Source organism: Panthera tigris, chromosome B2, assembly GCF_018350195.1.
Source record: "Panthera tigris isolate Pti1 chromosome B2, P.tigris_Pti1_mat1.1, whole genome shotgun sequence".
Classification (NCBI taxonomy): Eukaryota; Metazoa; Chordata; class Mammalia; order Carnivora; family Felidae; genus Panthera; species Panthera tigris.
Window position 1 is genome coordinate 138,376,733 of NC_056664.1, and position 13,575 is coordinate 138,390,307.

At 41.5% G+C, this 13,575-nt stretch overlaps 1 protein-coding gene across 1 annotated transcript in view; it reads left to right on the top strand.

The window, feature by feature from the left end:
• Nucleotides 1-13,575, top strand: part of SCAF8 (SR-related CTD associated factor 8) — a 159,099-nt gene that overhangs the window by 128,733 nt on the left and 16,791 nt on the right. The window contains 1 exon segment of the mRNA XM_042987377.1: nucleotides 10,588-10,782. The gene's annotated coding sequence lies outside the window, so the exon portion shown is untranslated.

Consider the following 13,575-nt stretch of genomic DNA (forward strand, 5'->3'; position numbering starts at 1 on the left):
TTTGTTTATTAGATTCCACATATAAATGAAATCATATGGTATTTATTTTTCTCTGACTTATTTCACTTAGCACAAGACCCTCTAGGTCCATCCATGTTGTCGCAAATGGTAAGATTTCTTTTTTTTTTTTTTTTCCTAAGTAGGCTCCATGCCTACCATGGGGCTCCAACTCATGACCCTGAGATCAAGAGTCACATGCTCTACCAACTGAGCCAGCCAGTGCCCCAGATTTCTTGTTTTTCCTGTGGCTAAGTAATATTCCATCATATGTATATACCACATCTTCTTTATCCATTCACTTATCGATGGACCCTTAGGTTGCCAAATTAAAACTTTTTCATATCCTCTTGGTAGAGGGAAGATATATGGAATCTGATTATATGCAAAGGATTATAGTAAGAACAGGTTAACTGCAGTTGCTGGGTGATGACCACCCATCTCTCTGCCTTGGTTGCCTCATCTGTAAAGTGGGAGTGCACATACCAGCAGCTGTTTAGAATGAGTATCAGGTGACATCATGGTAAAAATTCCTCGGAAGTTTGGAGAAGCTTAAAAAAAACTTTTGTAAGTGAATAGTGCTGTTTGTTGCACTTCTAGAAACCACATTCTCAGTCTCTGGGAATTAAAGATAAAACAGAATTTCCTCAGGCCCCCTTTAAGTGAACTAGGTAAAGAGAAAAGAGGCAGTAGAATTGGAGTTACCAGCTTCTACAAATAAAAATATCAGACATCTGGTTGAATTCGAATTTCAGGTAAACAGTGATTTTCTAGGATAAGTATATCTGAAATTCAAACTCAACTGGGCATCCTGTATTTTACGTTGCATCTGTAATTAATGAGAAACCTAGAATCACAGTAGAGCCAAGACATTGGCTGATGGCTTGATGTCCTAGAACGTGTAGGGGTTTCACCAGTGGCCTTGGTCTCCATGAACTACTGTAGGTAACCTGGAAATGGTGTCTCGCTCTCCTGTCTCCTTCCTCCTCATCCTCAGAATTGGGGAGTGTTGGCATTATTGAGCATCGTGTGGCCGTCACTGTAATTATAGAATAATAGTAATGATTATTCTGTATTGACCACGTGATATACTAGACCCTTTACGTAAATTACTTACCCTGTGAGAATAGGCAAAATTATTTCACTTCACAGATGAAACACACGCTCTAGCCCAAGTTACACAGCTAATTTGGATAAAAGGTGGGCTTTCACTCCAGGGTGTGTGATGATAAATCCTGTGTTCCTAACATCCACTCTGCATGTTTTGGATGTAGGTGACTTGTAGCCAACTCAGTGACAGAGAATTGCTGAGAGCTTCCCTCCTTCTCTGTGATGTGAACCTCTCTTCAGAACCCTGTGCTGCGTGTTCAGATGCCAAGCTCTGTCCTTCTTCTTTTCAGATTTAGCGTTTGTTCACTTTGTTTGCCTAAAATAATGTTTTATCTTCCTAATTAAAATAGTGCGCTGTGATCCCTTCAGAAATCTTTAGGTCCCCTCCTCACATCTGTAGATTTTCAGCATGGGATGAATGAGCTCATGTCCGCCTTCCATGTGACAAGTTGGAGAAAGACGTACAGGGGCCTACAGAAGCTGCTCTGTGCCCAGCACTGATGTGTTCGCCACACACAGCTTTTAAAATGAGCTACATCGAGAAAGAATGGAATCCATTGTTGAAAAATATTTTATCAACCAAATTATGTGGGAAGTTATTTTTATTTTCTTTCAGCTCTATCACCACCACCTTCTCCATCTGATTTCACTTCTGCTGTGTTCTTAGCTGCAGAGATTTTAGAAAGATGACAGTTGGTTGACTATGAAATGTAGGATCTATTTTTATTCCAGATCATCGATTGAAGTTTGACAGACTTAAAGCAATGGCATGTTCTATTCAATTATAAGATTAGTACCTACCCAGTGAGTTCTGTTAGTCTAGACAATGTTCCGGTCTCTAGTAATTAAAGATTACATTTTGGCCTAATTGACTTTGCAGGGAGATTTTAGTTATAGGAATTTAAAATTCACACGCACCCAACCAGCTTCCTCTGTGTGTGCCTGCTTCTCCCCAATTTTATCTCTTCACCCACTTGAAAGCTTCTGAGAGCTTATGTGTGTGCCATGTCCTGCAAAAGCTTGTCTTTGTCATCTTTCTCATTTTTGTAAGCTGTATTTGACAGGTGCATGTGACATTTGGGAAACTGCTTTCAAAGTTGCATTTGGATTTTAGTAGCCAACTTAAATATATGAGAAAGCCACATCTTTTTAAAATTTGAAGCTGAAGGCGTTTTGCATTCAGTATCTTTTAAGTAAGGAATAAAGTGAATGAACAACGACGAAACAGTCCCAGTTTTAAGTATCTTTCAATAACATTTTGGACTAAGGAGCATAGGAGATACTCAAATTCAATACAATCAATTCAGCACAATCCATCCTGCAGTATAAACTGATACTGTTAACTATTTACAGCTGTACATTTGAATTCGCTAACTTTTGAGACCTGGCTGAGATAGATATTTGATATCAGTTTTGCAGAACCCATTTATATGTGGGTTCTTATGTAGAATTAAGTAATAATAAATCATTCAAGACTGAAATGATCAGGAGACAGAGTTTGCAGATTAATGGTAGTAGGGCACGTGTGGAAATTCCTTCTCATGCTCATGTCAGTAACGATCATGCATATGGCTATCGATGCCCTTGAGCCAATTTTAAGATATCACTAGCACGCAACTTTTTATCTCTGGTGCTTAGCAATGTGCCAGACCATGCCTAGTTCTCAGTAAGTATTTGTTGAATGAAAATTAAATGTCCTGATTGGAGTGTGTTCATATTTATTATATTTAACAGAGAAATAAAAAGATCTTTGCTTCATTTCATTTTACATGCTCTCCTTATTGTTAAGGAATGTGGGAACAGAAAATTTGAGGTTCTAAAATATTTCAATGAACAACAAAAATAACAGTTTAGAAATATTAATAAAATCATTTATAAACGGCTTTTTCTCAAAAAGCACATAAACACACCTACCTCTTCATGCGTGGACACCTATAAACATGAGAAAACAATGCAAGAGACACTGATAAAATAGACCTATGAAGGTATCATCTATTAATTTTTTATTAATGAAATGTACACATGTATATTTTTATCAGCATCTTTTACATCATTTACCTGTTTTTTCCCCAATACTCTGGTATCCCAAAACAAGTATGACAGAATCTCTAGGTACTTTTATATGATAGAATTTTAAATTTTGTCCCCGGAAGTCAGAACTTCCTATCATTAAGAATTTGCTCTTAATTTTTTTTTTTAACATTTATTCAATTTTGAGAGACAGAGCATGAGCGGGGAAGGGGCAGAGAGAGAAGGAGACACAGAATCTGAAACAGGCTCCAGGTTCTGAGCTGTCAGCACAGAGCCCGACACGGGGCTCGAACTCACGAACTGTGAGATGATGTCCCAAGCCGAAGTCGGATGTTCAACCGACTGAGCCACCCAGGTGCCCCCAAAATTTGCTCTTACAAGCAGGAGTTATAAAATAGCATTGGCTCTGTATTCAAACTTCCCTTGAGGTGTTATTATTGAATACCGTAGCAGTTAACATCTCTGTTCTGGGGCACATACTGTAAATTCCCTCCTATGCCCAGTGGCATAACAATAGAACTTTGTTCATCCAAATAAATATTACATACAAATTATCCAGCAAAGTCATCCCTTATATTCTGCTTGTTTCACTGTATTTTTCCAGTAGGAGAAATCCCACTTTTATAATTGAAATCAGTGAGGAAAAAAAAAGTAAATGAAAACTTGAGGTTTTGCTAGAATTTATTCCCTCAGGTAAGAGTCCTGCCTGTAGAGCTGCTGTGACTGACTGAAAGAATAGACCCACTGAGTATGAAAAGAGAAACATTTTGGAAAATGTGTTGCTACTCCAAGTTTTATATAGTAGCTAACAATGTTGAGTCTCCTTCTCCTGACTTTTTAATCTTCCTGTTAATTTAACTCCAATGAGGGTACTATACAGGGAACTTTTTGGCTAAAAGGGTCTGGCCTAGGAATCTTTCTTGGTTACTGAGAAAAGTATAAAGTTATACTGGAGGAAGAGGGTATCTTGTAATTTAATTCTCTAAAGACTATGCTTCCAACCAATGCAAATTGTTTTATTTTTTTTTTAATTTATTTTTTTTTTTTAATTTTTTTTTTTAACGTTTATTTATTTTTGAGACAGAGAGAGACAGAGCATGAACGGGGGAGGGTCAGAGAGAGAGGGAGACACAGAATCTGAAACAGGCTCCAGGCTCTGAGCAGTCAGCACAGAGCCCGACAAGGGGCTCGAACTCACATACCGCGAGATCGTGACCTGAGCCGAAGTCGGACGCTTAACCGACTGAGCCACCCAGGCGCCCCTTACTTTTTTTTTTAATATTTATTTATTTTGAGAGACAGAAAGAGGGAGCACATGAGCAGGGGAGAGGCAGAGAGAGAGAGAGAGAGAGAGAGAGAGAGAGAGAGAATCCCAAGCAGGCTCCGCACTGTCCGTGTGGAGCCCAACACGGGGCTCAATCTCACGAACCACGAGATCATTACCTGAGCCGAAATCGGCAGTTGACTGCCTAACCAACTGAGCCACCTACGTGCCCCTGTTTTATCTTTAAGCCATCTTGTAGTAGGTACCCTTAGAACTGCCAGTCTTGCTACCTTTAACATTTGTGCCTCTGGTGGGATAATCTGAAATAGAACAGGCCACCGCTGTGCCCTCGTCCCATTTAACTTGTCCTCAAAATTGCACCAGTCTTCTCTGTTTTCGGTCCAGGATGTGTAGTCAGAATTCACTTTGGCTAAGCTGAGATTCTTTATCACCCTACTTAAAATGAGCATGACCGTATGTCCCCGTTTGCCCCAGAGATCCCTAGTTTATGTCTCTTGTCTCAGTGTGATTATTAATAGTGCTTCTTTTCGATCTTGAAATGTCCTTCCATGGACAAGAAATTATATGGTCCTCATACTTTTAACTGTGAAATCAGATGCATGTAATGTAATAGTCACAAGTCATACAACAACACACGAAGTTTGAATGACTTAGAAGGGAGAATGGAAGTTGTCAGAATTTGGCAGGTTCATCTACCAGCTGTGAAGGGGAAGGCAGAAATAGCAACTTGCTGATGTGTTTGAGGAAGATTGATGGCACAGAGCTGAAGCCCTGGAATGACTTTTAGCCTTGAGTTAGACATTTATCTCAGATTTTTGTTGAGTGCCTACCATATGCCTGGTGGCAGGGGGAGCAGTGGTGATACAGCAGTGAATGTGAGAGACCTGGCCGTGTCCTCAAAGAGCCGGCAGGAATTATCCAGTCTGGCTCTGTCCAAGCCACATGAACAGGTCACTATAAAACTTTACTTAGTAAACCAAAGATGTTGGCGTATGTTCAGACTGCGTGAATATGTGCAGACTCCGAACATATTCTCATAGTCTCTAATCTCATAGTCTAACGTTGCTACTTTATGGGATCGTAAACTCAGGGTAGTGTTTCTGTGTGAGGAACCACCTGTAAGAGCTTGTGCCCCACTAAATCGGCAAACTGGTCATTTAGTTCCCAAACCACTCAAATCGTCCAGTGCTTATAAGAAATCCTGACTGGGGCACCTGGGTGGCTCAGTCGATTGAGTGTCCGAATTGGGCTCAGGTCACGATCTCACGGTTCCTAGGTTCGAGCCCTGCGTCGGGCTCTGGGCTGACAGCTCAGAGCCTGGAGCCTGCTTCAGATTCTGTGTCTCCCTCTCTCTCTGTCCCTCCCCTGCTCACGCTCTTTCTCTTTCTCTACAAAATAAATAAACATTAAAAAAATTTAAAAAAAAGAAATCCTTACTGATTTAGAATTACTTATCCGTGATCTCCCATTGTTCTGAAACACAGCCAGTAAAAACCAGGAAGTGGGTAGCGGAGGCTCCTGAGCAGCCAGAGCAGTTGTGACAAGGCCTGTTTCAGAGGAACACATAGGACCGGGAGGGCTAAGCCAAGCACGACAGCTTTGGGCAGGCCAGGTCATGGCCGGGACAGCTGGTCAAGGTGGATGTGGTCAAGCAAGCAGGCCCAGGGTCTTGTTGTAGGGGGCATCAAGCCATCTGGGAGTTAATGGAGAGAACGTATGCGTTCAAAGGCGGCTTGAAGGACAAGGACGAGGGTCCAGCTTACTCCCAGTCTATATGAACGCGGACAAGTCTCTTATGAAACCCATGTATGGACCGTAGAATGGATTCAGGTTGACACCAGACACCGCTCTAAGATTCTTAGCCATCTGGTTTTCTAGTGCGCGGTTAGTACAGGGATGAAGCTGATGAGCTGTCCTGAGCAAGACAGTCCCGCAACGAGGCTGGCATCTAGTGTGGGCAGGAGACAGCAGCAAGCAGTAATTGGTAGTAGCATCACATTGTGAGCAACAATAGAAGTCTCTTAACGAAGAGCAAAACCCAGCCAGAGGCCTTGCATTTTGCCGTGTCCAAATATGCCGCTGAACTGGGCTTACATTCCGCATGCAGATTTGTAGTCCTGACAAAATTATCTTATGTGGAATATCCCATTTCTCAACATTGTAGACAACTGAGATTTAATGTTTATTGTAGACAAGAAGTCGTCTGTTTTCTTTCCAAGTTAGTTCACACAACCACAAATCCATATTTAACTCTGAAGCCTCTATTTCTTTCTTGCTTTTTTTTTCCTGGTTGATTTTCAAGGGACCAGTTTTTTTAATTTTAGGTATAAGAGGGATGTTGGCTGTGGCCTTGACTTTTTCCTGCATGTGTAGAACATTGAGTCCCATCATTTTTCCTCTCAACACCAAATGGCTTTCTGAACGTGCACTGCTTAGTTGTGTTCTCCATTTGAAAACACTTTGAAGTTCTTCATGTGTTAAAAGCACATGAGCCTTTCAGGTTGATCTCATTCAAACCCAGTGTCTCCCACAGAACAGCGTTGAGATGGCAGGGAAGGCACCTGAACTGTCTATGCCCAGATTCCCTCATGCAGAACAGGGATTCCACGAACAGTACCTTCCTCAGAGAGCCATTTGGGGATTGCATGAAATCATGTATGTGTAGTTTTAGCACGGTGCCTTGTATGTACTTGAGTACTCATGACTATTATTTTATTCAGATTTTTTTTCCAAAGGCTCCTACATGCTATAGATTTAGATCTCTTTAAATAACGTTCCAGGAGCCACTTTTTCTCCCTGTTCACAGTGTGTCTGCCCCAATCCCCACCGCATTGTCAAGCCACAAGCTGGCGCTGATTTGAGGGAGGACAGGAGGTAGAGAATCACTCTGATGCCCTTGGACATGAGGGTTCTGGCCCATAAGGAAAAGCCATGGAATATTCTAGAGACATCAGTGGATGACAGGGACAGGTACATTCCACATTACCTGTTAAAGGAAAGGAGCTTAGTTTTTACTTTGAAAGATGAAAAAATACCATAGCAAACTTTAATTTTCCCTAAAAGTTCACTTCTGACCTTCAGTAACCCTATCAGGAAACAATCACTTTTTCCCCCTTAGGTCTTACACTGCTCTAGACTATAATTCTTTGGGTAGACATTTCATTTTTCGTTTTATGTCAGCCTTATAGTTTGTTTGATTCTGTTGTATGTTTTCCTATCTGAGGAGCAAGCAGAAGGCATCTTATATATATTGGATTTGACGGTTCTTCAAGAATCTAAATGGGAAATGGATGTGGGTCGTGTTCTGACTTGTTTCCAAAGTCAGCTCTTAGGATCCCCATTACTCTCCAGCACAGCTGACCAGCGTCCCCTTAGCAGGGAGAACACTTGGCAGTAAGCAGTTTATGAAAGACACTTTTTTGGAAAGCCCTGAACATTCCTTATACTCCCCAAGGAAACTTTATTTAAAATTACCACTCTTTATTATACTTAGCTAAAAATATTCATCCCATATCGTGCTAAGTGCTCAATTAGGTTGAATATTTACACATACATTAAAACTTAGCAGTGGCTGTATTTACAAAGTGTAAGGGAGCACTAAGTAAATGTCCTTCTCCCTTTACTGGAAGCACCACTCGACTGTGGAAAGGAAAGAGTGGTAGGATTGTACAGGTTTGTGTTTGGGGTGGGAAATTTTCTTTCTTTCTTTCTTTCTTCCTTCCTTCCTTCCTTCCTTCCTTCCTTCCTTTACTTCTTTCTTTCCCTTTCTTTCCTTTTTCTTTCTTTCTTTCTCTTTCTTTCCTTCTCTTTCTTTCTCTTTCTTTCTTTCTTTTCTTTTCTTTTCTTTTCTTTTCTTTTCTTTTCTTTCTTTCTTTTTCTTTCTTTCTTTCCTTTTCTTTCTTTCTTCCTTTCTTTTCTTTCTTTCTTTCTCCTTATGATATTGCACCTTCCTTGTGGAATGCACAGACAGGGCCCAGAGGAACAGGGAGCAAGGTTGGAGATAATGAGAGGGCAGAACAAAGGGCAGGTGATGGTGGGTGAGGTTGGGAGACAGGCTCAGTAACTCCTAGGACTCCAGGGGATGTGGGATCTGGCCGAGAGTGCATAGGTAGATGGGGTGGCCGTCGGGAAGGCTCACTGGTAGAGTGTAAGCACACACTACAATAAAGCCTGGATGCTAGGGGCTTGAAGGATGAGTGGAGCATAGGCTACGATTTGTCTAATGTCAGCTGAAAGTCTTCTTTTTGTATTCTTCTGGAGGGGAATAGTCACTTGGGAGGGAAGGAGGTGGTGAGTTGTCTGTGGGAATTCTTAGTATTCTCTATGCCTGCTTTCCAAATTATACTTTTTAGCTCTGATCGCTCTAGTTTGGGGCAAGGAGGTAATGTATAATTTTCACTGAGTTTCCTAACAACCAAAGGTGGGAAGTGGCATTCTTCTGTAACACACGTCACACCCAGGGTCTGGACTTTTCACTGGCAGCTGGGGTACAGTGGAAAGAGCATTGGAAGACTGGGGTTCAGATCTGGCCTCTGATACCTACCTTACACCATTGTCACACCTGAGCCCACTTCTCATTCATGAAACTGCCTTAACACCTGTCTTCCCCAAATGTGAGGATAAAAAATGTGCAGAGACCTTGTTCTAGAGACAGTCCTAGCATATGCTCTATAAATGTTCCATTGGCAATGTCACCTGTAATGAGACCATCATCACCAAGGTTTTAGATATTTATTTTATTTTATTCATTCATTTATTTATTTATTTTGATAGAGAAAGAGAGTAGGGAAAGGGCAGAGAGAGAGAGGGAGAAAGAGAATCCCAAGTAGGCTCCATGCTCAGCCCAGAGCCCGATGCGGGGCTTGATCTCAGGACCATGAGATCGTGACCTGATCCGAAATCAAGAGCCAGATGCTTACAGAGGAGCCACCCCGGGCACTCCATCCCAGAGTATTCTAAGTGTTAAGGGCTTAGTAAGAAACCATTCATTCAGCAAATAGTGCCTACCTGCCACATTTTTTAGGCACGTCAGGAGACACTAGTTCTACCACAGTGGCAACATATACATCCCAGCCTGAAGTTCAAAAAAAATGAAATTGTCCTAGTGCCCATTCTGTACTGGTGTGGATGGTGTTACACAACAACAAAAAGATTTATAGGTTTTTTTTTTAATTTTTTTTTAACATTTTTATTTATTTTTGAGACAGAGAGAGACAGAGCATGAATGGGGGAGGGGCAGAGAGAGAAGGAGACACAGAATCGGAAGCAGGCTCCAGTCTCGGAGCCATCAGCCCAGAGCCCGACGAGGGGCTCGAACTCACGGACCGTGAGATCGTGACTTGAGCTGAAGTCGGTCGCTTAACCGACTGAGCCACCCAGACGCCCCAAGATTTATAGTTTTTAACTGCACATATATGTATGTATACATATACATTTGGCTTCACACAGTAGAAGTTTAACACTCTCAGAGCTATAAAACATCTGACTGTTGGCTGTCCTGGAGGCCAAGTGACCAGTTACCTACAATGTCTCCCCACCCATTCTCCCCTACAGCTTCTGTGCTGTCCCTGGTGGTCTGTGTGGGGCCTGCCCGGATCAGCATGTACGGAAACTTCCTGGTTTTTTCTTTCCAAGAGGTTGATGTGCACAGTGTGTGCCCAATTTCCTCCTTACTTCTCTGCTTGTACTTGTGCTAATTCTAGTGATAATAGCCTTTTGCATATACACACGTTCTCTTTATTTGCTTCTGTTCTCTCTTTCCCATCTGAGGAGAGTAAGCACATGCTGGGCCTCCCTCCTAGGCATTTCCCCCAAATAATTTTCCGGTGCCTGTGGCTGACACTACGGTGGGTTTATACTTGATAGGGGGTTGGATAAGATACTAGTCCCATATCCATAAAGTTTATAGGCTCGTAGAGCTGACAGTTTATAAACCAGGAGCTATAGGACAAGACAGACAGTAAATGCCAGAACATGAGACTTTGTCTACTATTTTTTTTTCAGTTTTCAAATGAAAACAAAAAAAAGCATTAGTATAGATTTTCACATTTTCTGCATTATTATTTGAAATAGTACAGAAAAAGGAAAAGTTGTAACTATTAAGAATGAGCGCATATTGGTAATCAGTTTGGCTTTAGGTCTTGTTTTATTTGTTCACCCGACAGATAATTGAGTGGCCAGGCACTGTGTTGGGTGCTAGAGAAATTAAGTGCCGTCCTCCATTTAGAAGCTCCGAGCGTAATAGTAACAGAAGGCAGGAAAGCATGGAAACCAAATATGTACCCAGTGTGTTGCATGTGACTCCGTGGATCCAGGTCTGGCGGCTAAGAGGAAGTCGTCCGAAAGGCTTCATAAGGAAGGTTAGTCTCCTGCGTTTTGAAGATGGTAGAGGGTGTGATTTTACACAATGAACCCTGTGGGGGTGTGGGGAAACGAGCCTCAGAAAACCAAGTGAACCTCGTTGGGAGGGTGAACGCTTGTAGAGTCTGCTAAGGGAACACACACACACACACACACACACACGCACGTGCACACACGGGAAATTGTATAATTTTGAGAAAGGAATGATACAAATATAATGTGATGGCGATTCTAAATGTTTTTTTGACTTTATCCACTAGGGTAGGAAAGATTAAAGGCAGGTCTCGGTTAAACTTTTTTAGGAAGTCAACATTTCTTCAAGACGCACTGCTTATTAACCCTAGATGTGAAAAATTTATAAAAGGCAAAAACTACGATGCTTCATATAACTGAATCCCAGGAAATCTTGGCTCTGGACCTGAAAATCTTGAAATAAAATGTTTTCTGGAACATTAATTGGAAGACAGCTTGCTATCACCAAATTGTTAGTCTGCGGTAGAAACTCAAAACTGCTAACAGATGCCTCCTACAGATTTTTAAAATATGGAATTACTTCAGCCAGCTACCAAACCATTGATCTTTGTAATTTTTTAAAACTATGAAATATGCATATAAATCTACATAACTGTTCAACTGAGAAAAAGTGTTCCTCTTTGTACTATATACCATAGACGTCTGATTTCCAAACTGAGATTTGCTCGGATTAGAATTTAGCTATTTAAATTAACTCAGGAGTTTATCTAAAAAACAATTTACATTAAGTTTTTTTAAAAAATAGAGTTTAAATTTTAGTCCTCGACTTCTTTAGTCATTAACTGTGTAACCTTGGACAGGTTCCTTAACATGCCTAAGAAATGCCCAGGTTCCTTTAAGACCATGCTTCTAATTTCGGCACTTGAGATTCGTACAATGCACATAATAATCTATAGATGTTGGTAAAATATGTAGGAGAACTCCCCAATTATCACATTCGTTAGTTAATGAATTTACTAAGGCCTATGGGAGCAGGCCCACTCTGTGCCCATCTACATGAATCATATTTGCTCCCAGGTAGAAGTGAGATAGGGTGGGGGAGGAAAACAGAGGCCCTTAGTTAGACTCCACTCCTGGACACAGCTCCAGTCAACTCAAAATGGGAGCACAGGGGGAGACATTAGCTTTTACTCCCCGGTGGCGGAGACAGCGGAGCCCTGAGTTAATACAGACCTGCCACACCCCCCGCCCAGTCCAGCTGACCAGGTGCCTCTTTAAAACAATAAACAAATGTATCTTTCTCCTATTTTTATAATAAAACTGCCAGTCGTGAAGCCCCTTAACTTTGCAAAACTTCCCTTTTGCAATTATTTTTAACTTTTGCTAAATAGTAAAGAGTATCTGTCCCATTGTACAGATAAAATTGTGTCTCAGAACACGCGGATTCTATCTTTATTATTATTTCTATTTTAAAAGTCATGCAAGTAATGCATACTGTAGGAAAAAATATAAGATAGAGATAAGTATGGAAACAATAAAATCACCTAGTCCTAAATTTGGGCATTTTTGTTTGTTTTTTAGAGAGGGTATGCAAGTGGGCGAGAGGGGCAGAGGGAGAGGGAGAATCCCAAGCAGGCTCCACACTCAGCATGGAGCCCAGCATGGGGCTTGATCTCACAACCCTGGGATCACAGCCTGAGCTGAAATCAAGAGTTGGACGTGAAACCGACTGAGCCACTCAGGTGCCCCAAGGCATATTTTTTATTCCTAAAAATAAAGAAGATTTTTATTTGCCATATAGAATCTATGAGTATATAGGGTAAAACTTTGCAAAAAGAAGGTTTTCACTACTATTTCACTGAAACTAACATAATCTTATGTCAAGTGTACCTCAAAAAATATATATAGAGAGAGAGATCACAATAAAAAATGCAGGGGTGCCTGGGTGGCTCAGTTGGTTAAGTGTCCAACTCTTGATTTCGGCTCAGGTCATGATCTCATGGTTCGTGAGATCGAGCCCTGCGTCAGGCTCCACGCTGACAGTGTGAAGCCTGCTTGGGATTCTCTCCCTCCCTCTCTGTCCCTTCGCCCACTCATGCTCTCTCTCTCCCTCTCTCTAAGTAAACACTTAATAAACTAAAAATAAAAATAAAAAATGCAGTTGGAAAAAAAGAATGAAATAGTAGCTATAAACATTGGAAAAGCAGTAGTTAAATCATCCTCTTAAAAAAAAGGAAAACTTTCTAGAGAGTATAAGACCATGTAGGTTGGAGGAAACACCTGAGCCCTGGTGTCACCCAGAGCTGTGCTTTTCCTATTTTGCCACTTGCTCACCAGGTCGCTTTGGGCCACAGGCTTAATCTCTCTGTATCTCTCCACAAAAATGGGGCTAATGATGCCTGTTTGTCCTGGGCGCTGATGGGAATCTATGGTAAAGACACTGTGTAAAGTGAGCGGGTAGCTGTTACCCTAAGTATGTGGCCGTGCGTAATACTGGCATCGAGCACGTGTGGCTGGCCTACTGCTTGAACTGTGACAGTTTTGGGGAGACAGATTTCAAAGGGCTCAGAGATAAATTCAGGAGGTAGGGTTTCAAAAAGGGAAGCGGACACGGGAGGGCTAATGAACTCAATAATGTAATCCAGCTATGATATGCAAAGTGACGCCTAGTCCTGATGAAGAAGAAACAAAGTCTTTGTGCAAACGACAGTTCTGGGGAAAGATGCACGGTCCAAGGTGGCCAGGAAAAGTAGGGCAACGCTCTAGGAAGCCAGCCAGGAGGCTACAGGTTGGTTTGAGATGCGGCTTATGTAAAATAC